Source organism: Callithrix jacchus, chromosome 19, assembly GCF_049354715.1.
Source record: "Callithrix jacchus isolate 240 chromosome 19, calJac240_pri, whole genome shotgun sequence".
In the NCBI taxonomy this organism is placed as follows: Eukaryota; Metazoa; Chordata; class Mammalia; order Primates; family Cebidae; genus Callithrix; species Callithrix jacchus.
The window spans coordinates 5,788,337-5,812,741 of record NC_133520.1 but is presented as its reverse complement, the minus strand read 5'-3'; the positions used below and the strand labels follow the sequence as shown (position 1 = coordinate 5,812,741).

The following is a 24,405-nucleotide window of genomic DNA, read 5'->3' as shown; positions in this document are numbered from 1 at the left end:
ACAAGTCGCCTCGTTGCTAACATAAGTCAGAACTCTGATACAATGCCCTGCTTAGTAAATAAAGTACTTTTCTGCTATCAGTAATCCTTTAGGCTTGCTTTTTCTGTTGTTGATGCTTTGTAGCCAAAGTATTAGAATGCCCATCTCCTTTGGTGTTTCTTTACAAATTCAGTGCTTGAACCAACACTTATAACCTATTTGTCCTGGCAATTTTTATTATAAGATTAGATAGTGAGTTTTGTTGTATAGGAATAGAATGTTAGAATTCACTTTAAATATTTACCCCCTTCATTTTTGTCTAAAGTGTAATGATCCTAGGTTGAGTGCCTGGAGCAGGCTAACCTTTGGATTTTTCTTCTCTAAAATATTTAAGATTAAAGGTGCCTCTGATGACTGCTGCAGGTTTTATCTAGCCCCAGTGATAGCATTCTGAGTAGCATACTTTATGGAAGACATATGGTTGCTTGATATGGGCATTGGGACAGCTGCCTTCTTGTGTTCACACTTCACAACACGAACTGGAGCATTTTCTGATCCACACCCAGGAGGTTCATTCTGGCTAACAGCTCAGGAAAGTCTACCATTTAGGGATGATAATGGTCAGCAAGGACTTGTCTAGGCTTTTGACAAAGGAGCCTTAGTCTTGAAGAGCCTGATTGTGGAGCATGCCAATCAATTGCGATGAATTTTGTTTCCGTCTTTTTGAAATGGTATTTGCTAAGCTTAGTGACATGTTGCCCTTAAATATGGCTGGATACCTTTTTGCCTTCTATGACTTACTTGTAGTTTCTAATGTATGCCATTTATAAATGTACTTTTTCAGCCAGGCTTAAGTTTTGAGCCTAACAACAGATCTGTGTTGGTATATTTTCAAGGGTTTTTTAGGAGACCTAAGTAAAATATTCTAGCATATTTCTCATACTGTTAAATTCTGATACCGATAAATCTTCGTACTCCTGCCCATTCGTCATTACCTTATTTCTTATCTTTTTACAACCATCTTGTAGAATTTTATTTCGCATAAACAAATTTCTGAACTAGACATAGCATGACATAATTTTGAACTATTTGAATTCTGAATAATTAATGCACATGTTTTCAACATATAAAACTACTCCCTCTATATTAGTGAAATATGTAACCCTACTAACCCTAATGCTTTCTATATTAGAGTTTGGGTAGTTTAAGGTTGTTTCCTTGCCAAAAATATTACCACATGTTACAAAAAGTATAAATAAAATGGGATTTGATTTTTCATTTCCCTTTTTCCATACACGTTCATTTTATTTTGGGGAATGTGATGTGTAATTTTCTTAATGTTACTATAATCTAAGTTATAGTTAATCCTTTAGCAATGATGACAGGTGTTTGTATGCAGGTGATATTTATATTCCTACAAAGTTTAACTTTTGGAAAATTAACTTGCAAGTATTTTTATTTCCTGACATAAAGTAAATCTAACCTTCTCTAAATATTTGATATCTTACAGAAATTTTCAGTTTATTAGTTCTAACCTTTTTAATATATGCATACCACGTTCATGTAGATTCATTTAGAGTTTGGTAACAAAATACAACTGAAAATGTTAAAGAGAACGTTCTGATTAGATTAAAGATACAGTGGTCTTCATTCAAGGAGTAGATCTGCCAAGAGTCTCTATCGTAGAAGTAAAATATTACATTTTGAAATTCTGTATTGCAAACCAAAAGTATTTTGGAAACTCTCCAGAGCCCATGAATTTATTGTGCTTTGCTTTTAAATCATAGTGAAGCACAGATTATGTTTTTAGATGATTTACAGTCTACTTATTTTGTTATGGCTGAAATCATTCAGCTTGTTTTTGATATAAAACTATCAAAACATAACACTAAAACATAACACTATACTTTGTGTGGGAGAAAAGCTCTTGTTAAAGACAAAATGTTCCCTAAATTCCAATGTGAAATCTGTAATAAACTAACCTGCTTGAGTTAGTTTCCATACTTAAAAAGTTTTCTAGGCCCGGAGCGGTGGCTCACGCCTGTAATCCCAGCACTTTGGTAGGTCGAGGCGGGCGGATCACGAGGTCAAGAGATCGAGACCATCCTGGCCATGGTCTCTACTAAAAATACAAAAATTAGCCAGGCGTGGTGGCACACGCCTGTGGTCCCAACTACTCGGGAGGCTGAGGCGGAAGAATCGCTTGAATCCAGGCGGAGGTTGCAGTGAGCCGAGATTGCGCCACTGCACTCCAGCCTGGCGACAGAGTAAGACTCCGTATCAAAAAAAAAAAAAAAGTTTTCTTAATAGTAATTTTTTGGTTGGGTTAAGGAGGGTTGAAATTTTTGCCTATTTTTAAACAATAGATGGGCTTTTTTCTTCACAGAAAAATGAAAAACTACCTTTTCTCTGAAATGTACTGACCTCTATAATTTTTGCTTTAGAATATGTACCCCAGTTTCTGATCTCTATTAAAAATTTTGGTAGCATATAAATTAATATTAAGTAAATTTCATTCTAGATGACCAAAATACTTCCTGTGTTAGTGATAAAATACATATGGTTTTCTAGTGTATAATCAAATGGAGCAAAGATCATAATGAATAAAAACCCAGATTCACTTGTTTCCAGGACACTTTATCACAGAAAACATGTTTGCTACTTTAAGATTAATTGGGCAGGGCATAGTGGCTCACACCTGTGATCTCGGCACTTTGGGAGGCCAAGGCGGGCGAATTTCCTGAGCTCAGGAGTTCAAGACCACCCTGGGCAACATGGTGAAACCCTGTCTCTACTAAAAATACGAAACTTAGTCAGGCCTGTAGTCCCAGCTACTTGGGAGAATGAGGCACAAGAACTGCTTGAGCCCTGGAGGCGGAGGTTGCAGTGAGCCATGATCATGCCACTGCACTCCAGCCGGGGCTACAGACAGAGACCCTGTCTCAAAAAAAAAAAAAATTAATTGGCAGTTAAGCTACAGACTTATATTTAATGGCTCACTGTAGGTCAAAACTCTTTTTTTCCCTTGTTTAAAACTATTTCTGCCAATGCCATGGAAAAATTCTACCTTCAAAACAAAAAATAAAATTTTAAAAGCTATCCAAGAATATGCTTGCATGTTAGCTTCTAGAGCAGCCTCTAGTGGTTTGGAGAAAAGGGTGAAAAGCTAAAGATTATCATTCCTGATTTTTCATTAGCTGCTCAGCATTCAGAATTTAAGAGTTGAGAATAGTGTAACATATTGTGGGGCCCGTAAAGCAGCAGTGAAATAGGATTTTGTGTGCTGAATATTGCTTTGCAGGCTACATTCCAATACTGCATTTATTCTGCTTAATAAAGGATATATGTAATAACTAGTAATGAAATGTCACTTATTCAATAAGCATTTGTTGAGTATAAATATTTGAGCTAATACATGTATAATATACTTTATACCTTTCTTAATGGGCATAAAAATGATAATTATAGAGCCTGTCCCTTTACAGATAGATTAAGAGGGTAAAAGAGATATATAAATGACCAGGATTTAAAAAGACATGTGCTAAGAATCATAAGAGAGATCTTAGGTCATATATATAATTTAGAATACAAAGAGAATTTCTGACTTAGGTGATCAGAGAAGGTGTCATGTTGATTGCTCTGTGTTATGAAGAATAGATGGGATTATGGAAGCTGGAAATGTGAACAAGGGCCATTGCTGGTACAAAGACTAGCACAAGTACTGCGGGTGTTGAGGGTGTGTGTGGAAGCTTGTGTGGAGTAAAGCAAATTGGCAAGGGCAGCGAGTGGGAGGGGAAGGGCCCCCGATAATGGAACATCTTGTGAGCAGCTAGGATGTTTAAACTAATGGGGGAGCCATGAGTGGTTTTTGGACTGAAGAGCAGCTTGATCAGCTCTGTCTCCTATCTGATGTACCTAGAAGCTCTATGTTGCTTAGGTAAGATAGAAATGGTAAGAGACCATAGACAGGGTCACATCTATTAGGCTGCTGTAGTAATTCATGGGAGACTTAATCTAAGAAAGTGGCAGAGGCAATGGAAAGCATGATCATATGTGACAACGGCTAGGACTTGGAAATGAATGAACAAGGGTATACAGTGATGTAAAGGTCAAAGATGACTCCTGCCCTAGCTCAGGAGGCAGCACAGATCTGGTGTTCAGTAAATTAATACTTAAGTGAAAATTTTGGGCTTAAATGACCGAAAGGGTGGATAGAACTAGGAAAATCAAAAAGCAGTTTGAGGATGATAAGATTATTTTTTAAATTATTGAGTTAGAGCTGCTGGCAGGGTATAGACATTGAAATGTCCTTAAAGAGTAGAAGCTGCAGAAATGGAACTTATAATAGAAAGTGAGTGTGACGGTATAGGCAGGAATCCATAAAGCAGAAAGTTCAAAGGGCACGACCATTGGACATTGCTCGAAATTTAGAATAACAGAATTAGGAGGATCTGTGAAGCAATCGGAATAGTGGTTAAAGAGGTAGAGAATGTTAGGGCGATGGGAACTGAGCAAAGAGAAAAGAATATTGACCAACAGAATTGGTAAATGAAGAAATGTAAAGAAAACGAATATTGAGAAAGGACCACTGGGTTTTGTTTTTGAAGAAACAGTTGTATTAGATGGTAGGTAAGATTGCAGGAAGTGAAGGAATAAGATGGGGTAAGGCTTAAGTATTGTTTGGCAAAGGAAAGGAAAAGATAGGTAAGTAGCCTGAGGACTAGCAGGCCAAGGGAAGGAATTTTCAGGTTAGGGAGAACTAAACATTTTTTGTAAGTAATTAACAAGTTGACAAAGATGGAAAAGTGAAGATGAACTTGGAGGCAGAGTGAGACAGAGTAAAGAAACATGGTGGTCAAGATCTGGAGCATCTGTGTCCAGTAAAACTGTCTGTAGTGATGGAAGTATTCTCTCTTTGTACTGCCCGATTCAGAAGCCGTGAACCGCATGTGACTGTTGAGCACTTGAAATGCGACGCCTGGTGCAGCTGGAACACTGAGATTTTTAAATTTCATTTAATGTGAATCAATTTAAAATTAAGTCACCGCATGTGGCTTGTGGCTACCTTATTGGGAAGCAAAGATACAGTGTATGATAAGCAGGAAAGAGGGTTGGACTCTGAGAAATAAGAGACAAGTTCCAGAAAAGTTTGAAATACAGGTGGTAGTGTTGAAAGAAACTCCTATTCTTTCCCATAAAATAGGTGGCATCATTTGCTGAGAAGGTTAAGGTAGGGAGCATGGGAAAGATTTTTGGCCATCCCTATGGGGATTTCCAGTGGAGAATCTGTGATGGATGGGATGAATCACAGCCGCATTGTAAGCCCTCCAGAGTCGAGAGTGTGCATTTGTTTTACGTCTCTGCTTCCTTGTCTGGTGACTTTTTTCAGTAACATTTCTAAACCTAAGAGAGAAAGAAAAAAAGAAGAAGGGCAGGGAGAGCAAGTTTAGTGGAGCTCTTTGAAAGGCTGGAATGCTGATGAAGCAAATACATGCTGAGGATGAGATCTTCACTAAGCACAAAGCGAGTAACACTAGGAAAAGGCACGGATCAAGACTCTAGAGCCAGGAGGTCGCGATGAGGTGAAGATGTCAGATTGCGGAAGACGAGCAAGGTCATACAATTTTCCTTCGTCAAAAGTGTAGATTTTAGAGGTAGAATTTTCAACAGGAAACGAGATAAGAAGCCTAAGAAATGTCTGTTACTGGGTAAGAGGAATGTATAAGACAGATGTACATATTTCCAAATACTTGGGGAGGAATTTTAGCATTCCTTGATTTTTTTTTCTTTCTCCAATTTGCTTGCAATATGGTCTTTGCTCCAGACTTACTAATTCAACTTTGAATACTGGTCTTTTCTTAAATAATACACATCTGAGTAGTGAAATTAGGGTTTATCTTATCTATTTGCAGTGATATCCAAATTCATAAAAACTGAAGTCAGAGCCAGCAGGGACCTATGAATGGTTTGGGCAGCATAATGCTCTGGTTGGAAGTTTTCAGAGGGTATTGAATAATTTGCACTCTGGAGACATCAAAATACAGTATAGAATATTATCCTCAGAACTCTCATGTGATTACTTCTTCTGAAATTGCACTTCCCAATTCCTAAACTATTGATCTGACCATACTAAAGAAAAATCCTGCTGAAGCAGTGTCTACAATATACCACAATTTACTTATTCATAATTGCTCGACACTTCATGCTAAGAAAAAAAGATCAATTGACAAGAATTTTAAATGTTAATAAGGTAACAGAATCCGGAATTGCATTTTTGACTAGGTGCAGCTGGGAAAGAGTTTGTTAATCAGCAGATGTTTTATCACTTTTTAAAAAGTACGAAGTGTTGTGCCTCTCGTTCCGGCTCTGCTCTCTTTCTCCCTCCCCCATGCCCTTGTCTTCCTAATAATGAAGAAAGGGACTGAAATGGTATGATCTAAGAAAAAAAGGATACCATTTTCAGAAAATATTAGAACACTATAGGGTCACTAGCATTTTTCTTTTCAGTCTAAATAATATATTGAGAAACATATTGAAGTAATTGGGAATAATCTTTATTATTTATAAAATAATGATGTGTCGCATGTGACAACACCAAAAGTATACTTTAAATTGTCTATTTATACATGGACCCCAAATGCTTAAATGAAGTGATTAGACATACAAATCTGTAATTTTGCCAAAAATGTAAATAAGAACGTACGTGTTTTTGAGTTAGAGATTACAGGTCTTTGGCTTTTGTGACACTTTATTTAAGGGATTTCTTTATAGGATCAACAATCTAGAGCCTTTGTTGGTGTTTTTTGAAAGGACAAGCACGGTGAAATGGGATTAGCTGCTTTAATAAAGTGAACCAAGACACTGGTCAGATGATCAAAGAACTTAAAATACCTTCGTTTTTATTTTAATTCTTGAATTCCTTTTTGTCATGGGAATTTTTGGTATTGCAGCATTTGGCATGCATATGACATGAAATCAGCATACCCTAAGATTTTAGGGACTGACTCCTTTAATAGGTTTCCTCAAGTAACTGTTTTTGTCCTTTTCACTCTTCCTTTTCCCAAAGATTGGCTCTGTTTTAGGTGAATTTAGGAGATACAGAGATGAAAGTGACCTTTCCGACCCTCCGGTAGCTCAGACGTACGGTGGTTCTCCAAACGTGGGTCCCAGAACAGCAGTAACCACATCACCCTGAGGACTTAGTAGAAAAGCCAATTCTCAAGCCCTACCCCAGACCTTCAGAATCAGAATTCTGGGGGGTGGGACTCAGGAATCTCTGTTTTCACCAGCTCTCCAGGGAATTCTGATGCACACTCAAGTTAAGAACCACTGGTCTAATGACTGAAACTTTATACCTTCCTTATTTTTTAAATTAAGATATAAGTCACATACCTAAAAATTAATACCACTTTAAAGTATACATTTCAGGGTAGTAAATGTAAAAAAAGTGGTAAATTTTTACCACTTTATAAGTATACATTTCAGTGTAGTGTATTCACAAGATTGTGCAAACATCACCATTATCTAATTCTTCAACATTTTCATCATCCAAAAATAAAGTCCATACCTATCAGCAGTCACTCCCCATCCTCTGTCTCCACCCCTCAGCTCCTGGCAACCACTAAGCTACGTTTTGTCTCTTTGTCTCTATGGAGTTGCCTGTCCTGGATATTTCATATAAATGGAATCATAAAATATATGGCCTTTTGTTTCTGTTTTTCACTTCATGCAGTGTTTTCAAGGTTCAGTAGCATGTATGAGTGCTTCACTGTTTTTATAGCTGAATCACATTCCATTGAATAGATGTACAGATGTTTGTCCACTCATCAGTTAAGGGACATTTAGGTTGTTTCTACTCTTGGCAGTTATGAAGAAGAATTCATGTACAGGTTTTTGTATGCACGTATTTTCTCTCAGATATATACAGTCACTTCTCATTATTTGTGGTAGTTCTGTTCATAAAGTCACTGCAAACTCTGCATTAGTCAATACTGACTGGTTTTAGGAGAAATGCAGGATTAGGTTCCTGTAAACCTCTGGTCACATTTTCATCAATTGATCAATATACAACCTTGTTTTATGTGTGTTTCTTTTTAAGGACATCTTATATTTCTTGCAGATTCATTAACATGGAGTGCATGTCTAACAGCGCTATAACTCATTCCTGAACAAAGCAGTTTACCTGACTAGGTGTATATTCTCCACAAGGCCTGTCAGCCTTCTTGCTCTTAGAAAGAGAAAGGCAGCACTTCAGCATTACACTTGGGGGCTATTTCAAACAGTGAAATCACCAAAAAAAAAAAAGCACAAAATGTGAAAAATGTGGCACTAAATAGACTGCAAAAGGGAGACTTGTTTACAGTGTGAGAGCCAAACACAAGAGGGTAGTCTTGTTTGGTGACTCACGTTTTTCACCACTCTGCCAATTCACATGTCTGAATGACTGTGAAAGCACCGCGGGGATTATTTGGGGGTAACAAATAATTTATAGTGAATAGTCATATCGCAAATACAGAATCCACAAATAATGAGGCTCAAGTGTACTGGGAGTGGAATTGCTGGGTCGTATGGTGGTTCTATGTTTAACATTTGGAGGAACTGCCAAGCTGTTTTTTGCAGAAGCTAAAGTATTTTACATTCCCACTAGCAGTATGTAAGGGTTCCAGTTTCTCCATGTCCTTGACAACACTCGTTATTTTCTGTGTGTTTGAAATAGAATGGTGGGTGTGAAGTGGTATCTAATAAGATGTCACTTAGAAGTGGTTTTGATTTGTAGTTCCCTAAATCACTAATGACGCTGAGCGTATTTTATGTGCATATTGGCCATTTGTACATCTTCTTTAGAAAAGTGTCGATTCAAACACTTTACCTCTTTTAAATTGGATTATTTGTCTTTTTATTATTGGGTTGTAAGAACTTTTAAATATATATTCTGAATACTAGACTCTTAAGATATATGACTGGCAAATATTTTCTCCCATTCTGTGAGTGTTTTCATTTTCTTGATAATGTCTTTTGATCTTCAAAAGTTTATTTCGATGAAGTCCAATTTTATGTTTTTTTCTTTGTTTATGCTTTTGAAATATTTGAAACTGTTCTCTTCATATTTAATCAGTATATCCTACTAAAATAATTGGATACACATTTTTATTACCAAAGTCATGAAGAGTTAGATTTCACGGTTAGAATTCATGATAAATTATCATGGTTTCAGTAAATTATCACTTTTTTGCTAAGGGATGTCATTTGTAAAATTAAAACATCTGTTCGCAGGTATTTAAGAGATTTTTATGTTGTGGTTGTGGGTTTTAAATCCTGACATCATGAGGGCCATCCATTTATAAAAAGTAGTGTCAAATTTATTTAACTGCTGCTTTTGTTTAAGAAAATTAAAGAAGAACACTTACAACTGCTCTAACATTTTAAAAGAAGATTCTGGCTCTTTTTAAAACCACGAGCTTGCTGTCTTAAAAGTAGGATCTGGAGCCATTTTGTGAAAGAACACAAGAATCCCTGAGCTTGGAAATGAACGCAGATTGCTGTTTATTTGTGTTATTTTAAATGTAGTAGCACTGTGTGTTAGAAAACTCAATCTGTAACACCTAAGTCAGGCTAAGCAAGCAAATAATATCAGCTAACACGGCTTTAATCTACTAAGTAACTTAAAATCCAAAAGATCAAAGGGCGTTATAACTAAAAACAGTCCTTCATGCAATTTCCCCGTGGAAGCAGGAAAAGGCTGGAAATTACATGTCACCTTCATATCCTGGCTTGCTGACCTTGTGCTCAGATCAAGCCCCTCTGTATGCCAGCTGTTACCATTATTAAGACCTTGCCCCAAGGGGTTAAGCAGGAGAAAAACTCGCCTGTCCTATTGGAGAACAAACACTGAAAGTTTCAGCCCCTGACATGCCTAATTCAAAGCAATGTGCATGTGCTTGTCATTCAGTCTGCCCTGCCCCTCTGTGGAGCTGCTCCTGCCAACTCATTGCTTTCTGCTGTGCTGTGTCCCTGCAGTCAGTTACCGCTGTTGCTAACTGCAGTCATTTGCACCAAACTGAGCCAGAGAAGTTCCCTCTTTTAACATAAAGGTAATACATTTACTCTTGCTTTGTGAATCTGTGTGTGAGAAAGATGTGTGAATTTGTTATTTTAGGAGAATTTATTTAAAGCTGAACTTTGTTTCTAGGGTTGTATTTAAAATTCTAGCTCACTGTTTTTTTCATGTAAACTGTGAACAGCATTTGGCATTTAACAAATTAAAATCTCGTGAAGTTTATTTAAATTATATTCTAGCACAGTAAGGTAAGGTCAGCGATTCCTTAAGTTAATTAAAATGTCATGTCTTTGTGAAGCTGGAAGGAAACCTAAGCTTTTAAAGAAGTTTGTTGTTTTGTACTTTGAGATTCTTATTTAACTACTATCTCAATCAGAAAATTTTGAAAATATGTGCTGGCTATTACCAGGTGATAGAAAAATAAAGGTAGAGTTGTAGGAATCACGTGAGCCACTTTTGTGAATTAAATATTATAAGAAAATAGAAGATTATTAGCCTCTTCCCTCCTATAAAGAAAGTAGTTTGGTGAAGATACTGTCTTGTGAACTAAACTTCAACAGCAAGTAATTCTTATCAAAGTTCATTTCAGATACACAGCTTGGTACAGGACTTCAAGTTATATTTTAGTTGTTTAAATGTTTCGTGCATTATATGGTAACTACAATAGTGACTACATTATGATTGGATTTACCACTAAAGTACAAGACAAAACACATTTACTGTAATGACTTTCGCTTAAAATGAGAATGGATAATTTATTTGCAACTGGTAGAAAAATTCAAAATAGTTGAACTTGTGAAATATCTTTATGTTTGGCAATACATTTAAAAATGAAACAGAGAAACTTAGTGAAAACTGAGATATTTCATGCGCATTACTGACCGTCAATGCCTTGATTCAATCATGATGCAAGAAACAGAGAGCATGCTCTACAGTTTTGCTAAACATTTTCACAAAGAGGTATTCTTGTTGAAAGAAAAAATGAAAGATGTCCTTTTTACCCATAAGAAGGTTAATTTAGATCATAATATTTATAATTAAGAAAACTGCAGTTCCCTTTGCTGGCTGGGAAATCAGTAAACTATGTAAATAAGCTCTAAATGTATGAGTGTTTCACTTGAAGGTAGTGAGTTTTCTACTTCCCATGGTTTTAATATCTGGTGACACGGTTCTACTTTCTAAAGTGTTAAAACAGGCTTATTGCATCATTTTATGTCTTTTTTAGTCTTGCATCTCATAGATTATGTTAGATTGCTTTTGTTACCAGAGTATCCAATGTTGGGATATATTATTGATTTTACATTATTTGGAACTTTTTGTTTTAATATTAAAAAGATATTTTTATGCTTCATATAGATCACATCTTAGACCTGAATTTTAGAAATGTGATCATGAACTGTTGCACTGATTGTGAAAAAATGTGTAATGTTTAAGTGTCTGAAATGATTGACTTACAAAGTAGTTTAGAAAATAAATGTTTACCTTGCTTCAGTTTGGGAAATATGTATTATCAAATGGATTCATCTAAAATTCTAATCTAATCTTACTTGCCTTTGTAATTTATATTGAACCAGTTAAGCCTTTTAGGGAAAGTTGCTTTTCAGTGTTTGCTATACATCACTTCTTTACCTTCTGTTCTAACTGCTTTGAGTTCTGGGACTGATCTGAGAATTCTTGCTGAATGATTCTTATAACTCAGTGTGGATGATGAACAGCCTTGACACATAGATGATATGAACATTTTTTTTATTTTTGAAAAAATGTAATTTCTGATTACATTCTAACACAGTAAGCAAAACTGAGTTGTTTAGAATCAAGACACATGAGCTCCTTAGCGTGTCAGCCTTTGGAAAAGAATGTAAGACGGAGCAACTAAAATAAATTAGAAAAGCTAGACTTGGAGAAGAGGGTGGCTTTTTGTTCTCTCCATCTTAATTTCTATTCTCATATTTTAATCACCATTAAACAGGCTAATGTATTACAGGCTCATATTTAGATTCCAAGAAAACTGTTAATAAAGAACACAGTAGGTGCTTACTAAAATGATTGCTAAATAAGGACATTTAACTGAAAAATATGATTTAATGATGTATTAAGCGAACAAGAATTACATTGATAGTAAATGTCATTTCAGTTCATCTAATATGTACAAGAAGGCAAACAGCAGAATTTTTGAGCATTTATAGTAATCATTTAAAGCAGAGAGAAAGATTTACAAAAGTTGCACCTAGGCTCTTCTTAAGAGTTAATTTACTGATTCAATTCAAGTAAGAATAAAGTCTTCATAAATTTGATGTTTTTCTAAGCTTGAATCAAATCTCAGAGTTCTTTACCTAAAAGGACATCTTTAATTGTGTTTTATACAAATACCTTGAGTGATGTTTCCCAGGTTGCTCAGTAGACTAAAGGAGACTCACAAGACATCATTTGCTAGACTCTGCAGGGAAGAACCCATTTGGGGAGCTGCTCTAGGAAATTTGATATGCTACTTCTCAAACTTCACAAAACAGTGGGGAGTCGGGCCTGGTATTAGATACTCAACATTTTTGGGGAAAGTTTAGATAATTCTAAGTGTGGTATTAAAAACCAACACGCTACCATCTAAATCAAACAACCTTTAAGTGCTTTATGGTGATTGATCTCAGTTTTTGGCTTTATGAAGGACATTTTTGAAATTCTCTCACATTCTTTTGCCCAACAATATGTGGGAGTCAGATTTTCTTAGCTTGATTTACCTCTGTGATGTTTTTTTTTCTCTTTGGGCTGCTAAGTTTTGAGGTTCTGAAATGTGTGTAGTATTAAACATTCATGGTATCTTTTAGACATGTGTGTGATGTGTTCAACAACATTTGTTAAGCTCCGTAATGTGATCCTGTTTCTACTGGGGAAGAGCTATAGGGATACAGATAGATTGCTCAGTTGTAAAACCGCCCATTTTGTGATTTTAGTTGAGACAAAACAGTTTCAAAGGAAATCTCATGGCCTAAAGTCACACCTATCACAGCTGAAGGATCCTGTTTATTAACAAACCATCTTGCAGTTCTTCTTTGGTGGGGATGTGTCCTGGCATCTGGAGGCTGTCTAACCCTAGAATTGGAAAGTTTAAGATGCTTAAAATGTCACCAGAAATCTGTTTTTTCCTGGCCTGGAACTTTAGGGAACACTCTGATTGGAAGATCTTGAGCCTTCATTTTAGAGACTGACCAGACATTGAGGATGTACTTTTTCTTGAGTGTTAAATAAACTCATCGGTCAAGTTAGCTACTTCCCACATTTTCTTCAAAAGATAAAAAACATAAGCGCTATATTGCAACTTGTTTCACATTTCCACAACATTGTTCTACACAAAGCCTGCACCATTGTCTTGCTTATGCTAGTGTCTTATTAAGGCTTTCTCCGTGCGGCACCCTTGTCCCCACCCTCCCAACTTAAATACTACTGCAGATGAAATCTCTTCATTGTAACAACAGCAATAAAAAAAAGTAAAGATAGTTTAGAGTACCAGGTCCAACTGTTTTCTATTATGCGGCAATATTCTGCATTTCAAGCAGTATTTTCAGAATGCTGAATATTTTGAGTGGCAGATGCTTGCTCTTATAAATTGATCAGAATTAATTATATAAAGTATAAATCAGTGGCTCTCAGCTCTGACTGCATGTTAAAATCACCCAGGATGCTTTAAGAAATGCTAATGCCCACACTTCACTACAATAGGAATTAAATCAGGACCTCTAGGGCCAGGACCCTTTACTATAATTTTTTTTATATATATTACCAAAGTGATTCTAATGTGCAGCCAGGGATGAGACTGCTGTGATAGACTTGTAATTTTGTGAATATTCATTGCATTTAATGCATACATGAAGACTTGTGGCAGAGTCTAGACAAATGTTTTGGCTGGTTTTGGGGTTAATTAACTACTTTTATAGGAGAACTTTGTAGAATTTTCTTTTAAATGACCATTGGTTGACATCCCTGATTATAGAAAGTTTCTCTACTTTTATTTTGTATATTTTTGGTTATACAATTTCACATAATTCTCCAAAGTTAGGGTTCAAAAGAAATTAGTGCAGCTTAATGGAATTTAAACTCATCTGAAATAGAAATGCAAAGATATAAGAAGTCTCCCTACCTCTTTCTTTCTACCATTGATGCTTATGGGTATAGTACTTATAACGTGAGTGTGGAGAGAAGTGGTGAATATTGCATGGAATGATCATTTTTGTGGATGAACCTGGAAAAGAGATCTCTGAAAAGTGCTTCAATAATTGCAGTACTGTGAGAGTGCTCTGAGATACGGAAGATAAGTGTGCATGCTAAATGGAGGGTATCACTGATCCCATTTATCTGAGATTGAAAGAGGTAAACTTCATTTTATACCCACATTTCTGTTCCCACTTTGACCAAAGGAACATTGGAAGTGAAACAAAATGAGAAAAATGAAATTCATATTTCTACAACCCTGAAATTTCCATCACTCACCCCTACATATGTAAATTTCTGCTTTTACAGCCTAACTCATTTCTAGCAGCAATACTTCTTTCCAAATGTAGGGCCATGGCAGATATACTGTAATATCATTAAAATTATTTTACTTTCATATTTTTTGTCATTGTAACTCTGGAGGAAACTTTATCTGGAAACTTTAATTTTTCTTCTGTATCATTAAGCTGTTTGTAAATACCATGAATATTGAAACAAAACATTTACAGTTTCTCCAATATCTTAGTGCCTCTGTCAATATATATCATGTATGCAATCATATTAAGAGAGGTTATCTAAAAATGCTAGCTGTGTTTCATTCTCAAAGGTGGTGCTCATCATCATAAGTTGAAACTACCTACTTAATAATATAAATTGAATATTAAGAACAGTATGTTCTCATTGTAAAAGAATGGTAATCCTTCATTTTCATATTTCCTGGAAATCAGTTTGCTTTCTCATAGTGTGGCAGAAAGCTAACTAATACCTAGTAGGCTCTTATGAAATATATATGTAGTGGTATAGATCTTCAAATGTATCATGTTAGTTGTTTCTTTGTGAAAATGGCTTTCAGCTTACCGCAGTTTATGCTTAAGGGGAATACTAGAATTAACACCTTATTTTTGTATAGTCCTTTGCAACATGTGAAATGTTTATAAGAGATTTGGTGAAGCTATTTATAAGTACTCTCATGAAGGAAAGCTTAATCGTAGAAAGTTTATGAACTTAAAGAAAAATAGGAAAATGTAATTAGTCTCTGAGGGGAAGAAGATTCTAGTTCTTTATTTAAGATCATCCTTCTAGTTCCTTAAAAGTGTCTGATTCTTTCATTAAAGATACAGATTTTTCTGTCAGGTCACATTCATATTATTGTTAAATAGTCAATATACTATATGACAACAAAGATCAATCCATTGCTTTGCTTTTTCGAGTCTGCAAAATATGATATATGGATTAATAACACCTTTCCTTAGTTTAGTGAACAATGTCTCCCTCTGACACTTTTGAATGCTGAATTGTACCTTTTAAAGCTATCTTGGGAAGTATCAAATTCATAGGCTATTTTTCATGCGGACCTTCAGACAGAATTTTATATCACTAGGCTCTAGTGGTCCTATAAAAGCTAGTTGGACTTGGCATTGCTCTAGAGACATCTTGAGGTAGTGGAAAAGCCTTACATTTAGAGTCATACTGGTATGACGTTGAATCATGTGATTTGGATTACTTTAAACATATTAGTTTAATATTTTTGACTCAGTTTGTAATGGGTTTAATAATATATTCATAGGGGTATTGTGAAAAAAGTGGCTTGACATAGTGAGATGCTTTTAAAAAGGCATCTTAATAGCCCTTTGAAGGGAAAAATATTCTAAGAGACAAAACTTATCTGATTTGGCTTTTATATAGTCCTATTGCAGAAATGCTTATAGTTCTTTATCAATTTCTGTTGGCATTGAGAGCACCTGTTTATTACTCTGACCATAGCACTAAAATGTTTTTTCCTTTTTTTTTTTTCTTTTTTTTGAGACAGAGTCTCCCTCTGTTGCCCAAGCTGGAGTGCGGTGGCGTGATCTTGGCTCACTGCAACCTCCACCTCCCAACTTCAAGCGATTCTCCTGCCTCAGCCTCCTGAGTAGCTGGGATTATAGGCATGTGCCACTAGGCCCGGCTAATTTTTGTATTTTCAGTAGAGACAGCATTTCACTATGTTGGCCAGGCTGGTCTTGAACTACTGACCTCATGTTCCACCCACCTTGGCTTCCCAAATATTATTATTAATAGGCCAACATCATACCAGTAATCATAAATTAGTCCGTCATTTTAGGATAAGCATGAAGCAACTGTAGAGGAACCATTTCAGATTAAAACAGGTCTGCTAAATAACGGATACAAGTCCTGCCTTTATACCTGATGGGAAAAAAGACTTAAGGTCTCTTTAAATACCCGTCTTTTGATATCTAGTGCCACTTGAGAGGAGAAAAGAAGATGCGTCTCAGTTAACTAGGTAGAGTGCTTCAGTCTGATTATGAGTTGTACTAAAAAGATAAAAAATCTTAACAGCTGTTATTTGCATGCACAAAGCAGTTTGGGAGTCATGATATAAGCCATAATTAAACTTGATTACCAATTAGAACCTCTGTTGTTAAATTTGTTCCATTTTTCTGCCTTAAATAGAAAAATGGGCCTTTATTTCTGTCAACTGTTATCATTTCCCTACTTATTTTTGTTCATTCTGCTTTAATTATGTGTATCTTGGCACATCTGAGGCATATTCTCTTGTTAGTCCCCCCACCTAGTTTGTGGTTTTGCTATGCAAAATGTGTTCCAGGTATCAGCAGTTATGGGCACGTTGTTGGAGGATGTTGCCCCATCCCTGACGTACTGTATCAAATCTTCGTTCTAACTGCTTCTCCAGATGATCCTTGCATTTGGAAGCATGGTTGGCTACAAGGGATCTTATTTGTGATATAGTCTTGCCATTTATTCTTCAGTTTGGTATTAGGAATCTGGTGAAGCAAAGAGTTATTCTAAAATACATCGTCTCACATTTTACGTTTTAGTAATAATTACATCATCTTACAGAGCCTACAGAATGCAGTTTATCAGAAAGCTCTCAAAACCTTCGCATCCTGCTTCCTAGTTTCACCATTTGTCATCAGCATGTGACTTTGAGCACCTTACTTAGAATCTCTTTGTTGTTTTCTCTTGCAAAATGGAGTGGTAATGCTTGCCACCCCTGTTTTTCCAGAGGGCTATTAGGAGGATCAACTCAAATGAGATCATTTGTGAGAAAGTGCTTTGGAAATACCAAAGAGGCATACAATTTTAACAGTTGATGGGGCTGAAAATGATGTTCCTTCAGGCTACATGAGCCCTGTGTTTGTTAAGGATACTGATGGCTTTGCTAAGTGGTTACTGTGGTAATTGGAACAGGTCTGTGAATTCTCTTCAACAGTACATTTATATTTTACCTTGGCAGTTTTCTGGCCATACTAGCAATTCTGACCGCCAAATCCAAGTAGCTGCTATGAGGTTCTCTTAAGGCTGTTTGTATTCTGGGTGCCATCTAGTTAGATTGTATCCTTTGTACAAATTGTGTGTCATTAAGGTGTTTTGGTGTATGATATAGTCATGTGCCACCTAAGGGCATTTTGGTCAGTGACAGACCACATATACCACATTGGTCCCATAACATTATAATGGAGCTGAAAAACTCCTATGGCCTAGCCATGGTCACACTGTAAAACAACACTTATCTTTTTTATGTGTAGATATGTTTATCATAATTTTTTATTATTTATGTTCAGGTATGTGTAGTAGACAAATACCTGCATTGCAATTGTCTGCAGTAATGTGCTGTGTAGGTGTGTGACCTAGGAGTAGTAGACTATACCATATAGCCTAGCTGAGGCTACAGTATCTAGATTGATGTTAGTATGCTATGACCACACAGTGGTGAAATCACCTGATGATGCATGTCTCAGGACATATTTCTATCCTTAGGTGATACGTGATTGTTGACAAAATGAAATTATCATAATCCTGATAGCATTTTCAATGAGATGCAACTTTTTGTCTGAAGCGTTATTATTTCCATATATTTTATAGGTGTATATTTCCCAAGTTCCAAACAAGAAGCAGATGTCATTATTTAGAACCATCTAATCACATGAACTCTGATGACACTTTTCTCTTTACATTTCAGTATGATTGAATTGTCTCTATATTTCTTCTCTGTATGTCTGTGTTAATGATTACAGGATTAGTCATGGAGTTTTGGTTCATAGATACCTTTGGGCCAACAAATAATTGTTTGTCTTTTAAAAAATGTGGAAGCCGGGAGATAAAATATAGGAAACCCTTTGTCTAAATAGTTTGTGTTCATCTATTTTTGCTCCTTAGCTCCCTTTCTTTCCTGCTTTATCCAGTTATTTGATATATTGTGTAGGGCATCACTGTAAAATAGCAGTTCTTTTTTTTTTTTGAGATGGAGTTTCGCTCTTGTCACCCAGGCTGGAGTGCAATGGCGCGATCTCGGCTCACCACAACCTCCGCCTCCTGGGTTCACTAGCGGTTCTATATCAAAAGATAAACAATTTAAAATGTATCCAGTGAATGTTTAGTTATCCTTTAAGGTAAAATAATTTTGTTTTCATTTTACATGTTAGTAATAATTACATTTAGTAATAATTACCTTTTGTTCACTCTCAGCCACCTTACTTTATATGTTGCTTTAGTAATATTTAATTATTGTAAAAAAAAAGAAGCATATGCAAGCAATACAGAAAGTAAAATGTGTAAGTCTTTGCCATTCCTTTAAGTGGCCCAGTCCAATGCTTCAGCAGGAAACAATGTCAGCATTTTCTCATGTCCTCCTAGAAATTACATATGTGTACAGTTATGTATATAAGGGTATTACAAGGGTATATATATTCACATACATAGTGTTATATATACAAGGGTATTAGCAATCTCTTATGTGTGTTTGTGTATGTATAGTGTTTCATATACACACACACACACATACACACGTAATTCTATATATTATTAACCAGATGGATTTATATCATATAGATTGTTCTTCAGCTAAGTTTTATTTACACATAATGATGCTCTTTGGACATTTTTTCAGAGCAGTACATCCAGATCTAGTTCATTCCTTTTTGTTGTGCGGAGTACTCAAATATGGGTCTGATGAAATTTAAGTTCCCTCTTGATAATAAATTGTTTCTAGTTTCTGCTGTTACAAACAGTGCTGCAGTCAACATGTTTACACATTGTTCAAGCATATCCAAAGGATAAATCCCTAGTAGAATTTATCTTAAAAGATAAAGGGACCTTGAATTTTTTTGGGGAGGGGAGGAAGGGAGGGAGGAAGGAAGGGAGGAAGGAGGGGAGGGAGGGAGGGAGGGAAGGAAGGAAATCAAGCAATGAGAGGGACATTGCCGACCTGGATCTAGAGGTTTACAAGTTGACTTCTTTTTTTTCTTTCTTTCTTTTTTTTTTTTGAGAGAAGGAAAGAAAAAAAAATGAGTAAAGGAGAGGAAGAAAGAGGAAAAGAAAGAGGGAGGGTGAAGGGAAATATTGCTTTATTCTGAAAAAAAATGGGTATTAATAATGGCCAATCAATGTTTCATTTAAACCTATGAGTAGGTGTGATGTGGTATTGACAAGAATGTATATTTTGTGTATTTGAAGTGGAGAGCTCTATAAATATTTATTAAGTTTACTTGTTCCGGATCTGAGTTCGAGTCCTTGATATCCTTAAGTATTAGCCTTTCTAAAAATGGACCTTGAATTTTTATACGTAGTGCCCTATTGCTCTCTTAAAGTTGCATGAATCTGCATTTCAAACAAATTTAACTCTAAGAAGAAACCAAGACTTAAGAGTGAGAGTTTAAATAACTTGATATAGGTTCTCAAAGTTAGTAACTATTAGAGTCAACTTTCAAACTCAGACCTACCCATGCTGTTTCTTCTAAGCTACAAATATCTGTTTCCATTTAAAAGCATAATTATGGTTTTAAAATAGGAAGCATCATTCCATGTGTTTTTATATTCTCATTACTCAGTCAAGCAGTGATGATAAAACTCTTTCATTATAAATATGTAGCCCATTATGGTTTTCAAAACATTTTTACATGCTCATAGTAATCCTATGAAATGTATACTTTAAAATTTAATCAAAGGATGGATTTTGGTCAAAGACTTTGTAGCCCCAAAACTGCTAAATCATTCTGGACATTAAAATGCTGGCCAGAAAGGTCAAATAGGGGATATGAGATTAGAGGCTTTGAATTTATTGATATTGGTATGTTATATTCATGAACAGCAGGAAATGCACTAAAATATCTTGGTGTGGGCCCATCACATCTCAAGCCAGTACTTCAATAATAGCTTTTTTTTTTTTTTTTTTTTTGCATTTCCCTATGTGTTATGGCTCTGGGTGGGAGAACAGGTGATTTCAACATAGCTGTATTTTTTTTTCTTTTCTGAGACAGGATCTCACTCTATCACCCAGGTTGGAGTGCAGTGGTGTGCTCTCAGCTCACTGCAGCCTCCACCTCCTGGGCTCAAGCGATCCTCCCATCTCAGCCTCCCAAGTAGCTGGGGCTACAGGCAAGCAACACTATGCTCAGCTAATTTTTAATTTTTTTTTTTAGAGACAAGGTATCACTATATTTTCAGGCTTGTTTTAAACTCCTGGATTCAAGCAGTCCTCCTGCCTCAGCCTCCCAAAGTGCTGGGATTACAGGCATGAACCACTGTGCCCAGCCTCAACATAGCTATCTTTTAAGGTTAATCATTATATTTTATCCAAAACCGATTTTAAACTGTCACTATAAATATTACTATCACTGCATTCATGATCATATACCATTATACTTAGCACAGTAGTTTGACCAATGTGAGGGCATTAACACTCTCTTTCAGGAACTCCTTATTCCATTCCTTTTTGTTATACTTCCTCTATCTTGTGTTCTTTCCTGTTAGTTAGTTCCCTCCATCTTAGGTTCAGACTGGATTTTTTTCTCATTTGTCTCAGTTCTAAAGGAAAAGGAGGCTGGGCATAGTTGCTCATCCTGTTGTCCTAGCACTTTGGGAGGCTGAGGCAGGAGGATCTCTTGAGCTGAGGGATTCGAGACCAGCCTGGGCAACATAGGAGACCCCCGTCTCTACAAAAAAAATTAAAAATTAGCATGACATGATGGTACATGCCTGTGGTCCCAGCTACTTAGGAGGCTGAGGCAGGAGGATTGCATGGGCCCCAGAGGTTTAGGCTACAGGGAAGGGAAGGGAAAAAGGGATGAAAGGGATGATCCTCAGCGTCAACTCTTGACGTCGGAGTAAAATACTTTCCTATTTTGCTGGTCATCTGAACACCTACCCAAATACATCCATTGAACTTAAATAATCTGTAGACATTTTATAAAATCTTTTTTTCTTTTTTTCCCCTTCTCAATATTTTTACTTGTAGTTTTTACTCATTTATGAGGTCAAATTGATTGGTCCCATGTTATGATTAAAGAAATAGAATCAGAGAACACTCATGTGACTTGCTTCAAATACAAGCCAAAGTCAGAGTTCAAATTATTCTTTATTAGTTCCTACTTCATTATGAGAAGTCTCCCAAGTTACAAAATAGATTGTGTTCCAAAAATTCATTTGTAAGTCAGCTTTTTGGCATTTGAACTGCATTTTACCAAGTGGAAAAAAAATGTTATAAATGATGATTAGGTCCCTGGCTGGCATATAAGAATCTATTTAACTCTTGTGTAACTACAAAATGATACATTTGTAATAAATATAAAAAACAATGATAGTTGTGATTCTGGTTACAAAGAAAAATAATTTTTTTTTCTTGAGGATAAACATTTAATTAGAAGATAGGGAAACATGAAGATTGAGGCGGATCTAGGAGGGATTTCAGGGATCTTTGAAAGAAGTTAGAGGTTAATGGGATGCTGTCTGAAGGCCAGTGTATTCAATTCTTATACTACCCTAAACATATACCTGGGCTGGGCACGGTGGCTCATGCCTATAATCCCAGCATTTTGAGAGGTTGAGGTGGGCAGATCACTTGAGGTCAGTAGTTCGAGACCAGCCTGGCCAACATAGTGAAACCCTGTCTCTACCAAAAAATACAAAAATTAGCCAGGCATGGTGGCACACACCTGTGGTCCTAGCTACTCAGGAGGCTGAGGTGGGAGAATCTCTTGAACCTGGGATGCAGAAGTCACAGTGAGCCAAGATTACACCATTTCACTACAGCCTAGGCAACAGATCAAGACCCTGTCTAAAAAAAAAAAAGGGAAAAAAGAAAAAGAAAAGAGAAATACCTGAGGCTGGGTAATTTATAAAGAAAAGAGGTTTAATTGGCTCATGGTTCTGCTGGCTACACAGGAAATATGGCAGCACCTGTTTAGCTTCTGGGGAAGCCTTTGGAAACTTACGGCAGAAAGTAAAAGGGAAGCTGGCCAGAGAAAGAAAAAGTTGGAGTGGGGGAGGGTGGACATGTGCCACACACTTTTAAATGACCAGATCTCACAAGAACCCACTCACTATCACAAGAACAGCACCAAGAGGCAAATCTGTCCCCATGATCCAGTCACCTCCAGCCAGGCCCCACCTCCAGCACTGGGCTCACACTTGGACATGCGATTTGGGCAGGACACAGATCCAAACCATATCAGCCAGTTTCACTTGAGCCATTTGCTGTTAGATGCTCTCACTAGCATAACTTACCCAACTTCTGTGATCGGAATCAGTAGGATTGACTGAATTAAATACTTAGGAAAAAATAGACTATTTGAGATGATACATTAACCAACCTGGGATGGTAAAAACAAACCAACAAATTAGAAGTATTTCTTCCTTCCACCCTCCTATGGAAAGGGTGGGAAGAGTTGTTGACTTTCCCATTTAACCCAGCAGATCCCATCAGCTGTGACAGCTTAGCTGAGGTACAGGTGGAGGTTGGAGAAAAGCATGTGCCTTCAGTGATCCCTTTGAATGGAGTGCTTGTACAATGAGAGTTTCTAATTCTGGGAAATAATGGCATTGATCTCATCTAGTGATTGTTTCCTACATTGCCTAACACACAATTAAACCTCTTAAATTTCAAGTAACTTTTTAAAAAAAGTCCAATGCTTCTTTAAATGTCCTTTAATTTATTTTTTTCATAACATTTGCATATTTTTCTTTTGTTAACAAAAGAAAGGTTATATTCTTCAGTAAACTGAAATGTAAATGAGCAGATCTTGTTCAGATAGCACATTTAGAAAATGATGGGATGAGTAGAGTTCTTGCCTCCTGGATCAGATTAATGCTCTTTCCAGTTGGTATATCTACCCCGCCTCTCTGCTAGTTTAGATAAAACATTTAACTACTGTTACTCAGTATTGGGTATATAACTTGAATGTTTTACGTTGGATACATTGGGAAGTGATTTAATGAAGGAGAGAGCAACTGTATTTACTACAGTTCAGAATCCATATCAATGGTCATTATGAAAGGAGGTTTGAGATTGCCAAGCCATTTTCAAAAGTGATGTAAGACTGATGAGAGAAGTAACATCTACTTGATTATTTATATTTTTAGATATTTTTAAATGCTTTGTCTTTCCTCTAAGCAATTTATAAAGAAATTCCTGTTGCATGATGTTTATTTAACTGAATTTGTGTGTGTGTGTGTGGGGGGGGTGTTGGAGGAATTTTGTCTGAAAGGTAAATACGCTAAATGTATATCCTAGTATGGGCATGCTCTGCCCACAAATGCCCCTGCTGAGTAGTTTACACACTGGGTGAAAATGTACATAGGAATCCTTATGGGAGATCCAGGTTTGCTAGTGAGATTACCATGTACTCAGACTGAAAAAGATGATTTCTTCTGGTTACCTGTATGTCTGCCAGAGGTGGGGAAGGACTGGAGAGAGATTCCTCCAGAAGTTTTGTCTACTTAGAAGACAGCAAGTCAGAATGGTTAGCAAGCCAAATTACGGTTTTCTTTTTTTGTTGTTGGCTTTCATGTGTGTGTTGAATAGACTAATAGCATTTTATGACCAATTTATTTTTTACTGTGAATTTCCAGATTTTGTGTGTATGTTGCTCAGAGGGTGGTGCAGTGGGCAAGGAGATAGGGAGTTTGTCTCTTTGTTTTGTTGGTTGATTGAACATACTTGTACTGGTAATTTGAGCATCTCAGGATCTTCTTTTATATTGAAGGCCTCAACCCTTTGGTGGAAGGAAAAAAAAAGTAAGAAAAAAATATCCTTTGAAGCAAATCCCACCCATAGTATCATTTCTCTAATGTGCAAGCAATGTTACCTGTAGTATATTACGTAGAATTTTACATCTGATATTTTGGTTGCTAGAATTTTCTCAGCT

The 24,405-nt window shown here is 36.3% G+C and overlaps 1 protein-coding gene across 23 annotated transcripts in view; it reads left to right on the top strand.

The window, feature by feature from the left end:
* Positions 1-24,405, top strand: part of DISP1 (dispatched RND transporter family member 1) — a 174,372-nt gene that overhangs the window by 88,355 nt on the left and 61,612 nt on the right. The window contains exon 1 of one of the 23 annotated variants that reach the window (XM_035281028.3): positions 9,995-10,070. The exons of the other annotated variants lie outside the window; for them this stretch is intronic. The gene's annotated coding sequence lies outside the window, so the exon portion shown is untranslated. Of the gene's footprint in view, positions 1-9,994; positions 10,071-24,405 lie in introns of those variants that run through there. 23 annotated transcript variants of the gene reach the window in all.